The sequence below is a fragment of the Rutidosis leptorrhynchoides genome, chromosome 6 (assembly GCF_046630445.1).
Source record: "Rutidosis leptorrhynchoides isolate AG116_Rl617_1_P2 chromosome 6, CSIRO_AGI_Rlap_v1, whole genome shotgun sequence".
Taxonomy (NCBI): domain Eukaryota; kingdom Viridiplantae; phylum Streptophyta; class Magnoliopsida; order Asterales; family Asteraceae; genus Rutidosis; species Rutidosis leptorrhynchoides.
In genome coordinates this window covers 200,928,723-200,929,646 of record NC_092338.1, presented here as the reverse complement: position 1 = coordinate 200,929,646, position 924 = coordinate 200,928,723, and the positions used below count along the sequence as shown (strand labels likewise).

At 36.8% G+C, this 924-nt stretch overlaps 1 non-coding gene across 1 annotated transcript; it reads right to left on the bottom strand.

Annotated features, from left to right (window-relative positions):
- Nucleotides 1-232: 232 nt before the first annotated feature.
- On the bottom strand, nt 233-339 carry LOC139856684 (small nucleolar RNA R71). Its single transcript, XR_011762149.1, has one exon. It is a non-coding gene; the product is annotated as a small nucleolar RNA R71 (small nucleolar RNA).
- Nucleotides 340-924: the final 585 nt, after the last annotated feature.

The window sequence follows — 924 nt, the reverse complement described above, 5'->3', positions numbered from 1 at the left end:
TGGTGCGCCGAAGGAAGATCGAAATGAACATCTTCGTACCTTTAATAGGATCTGCACACTATTTAAAATCCGAGAAGTGGAGGATGAACATATATATCTCATGTTATTTCCCTGGACTTTAAAGGGAGAAGCCAAAGATTGGTTGGAATCGTTACCTGAAGGGGCAATTGATACATGGGACGTTTTAGTTGAAAAATTTCTTAAACAATTCTTTCCGGCATCTACAGCCGTAAGACTTCAAGCAGAAATTGTTACATTTACACAGAAGCCTAATGAAACACTATATGAGGCGTGGACAAGATTTGGAAAGTTATTAAGAGGATGTCCGCAACATGGTTTAGACACCTGTCAAATAGTACAAATATTCTACCAAGGATGCGACATCAGTACAAGGAAAGACATAGATATAGCAGCTGGTAGTTCTATTATGAAGAAAACAGAAACTGATGCTTACAAAATTATTGATAACACTGCTTCCCACTCACATGAGTGGCACCAAGAAAAAGATATCGTTAGATCATCTAAAGCAGCTAGAGCCGATTCTAGCCATGACTTAGATTCCATTTCCGCAAAGATAGATGCTGTTGAGAGACGAATGGAAAAGATGACTAAAGATATTCACTCAATACGAATTAGTTGTGAGCAGTGTGGAGGACCACATTTGACAAAAGATTGTCTCAGTATTGAATTAACAATGGAACAAAGAGAGAATATTTCATTCATAAACCAAAGGCCTGGAAATAATTATCAGAATAATTATCAACCGCCAAGACCGATTTACAATCAAAACCAGAATTATAACTGAAATATTCCATACAACAACCAACAAGGTCCTAGCAATCAACAAGTATCCAATAATACTTACAACCAGCAAATACCTAATTTTCAAAACAAACCACCACAACAAACCGATGATAAAAATCC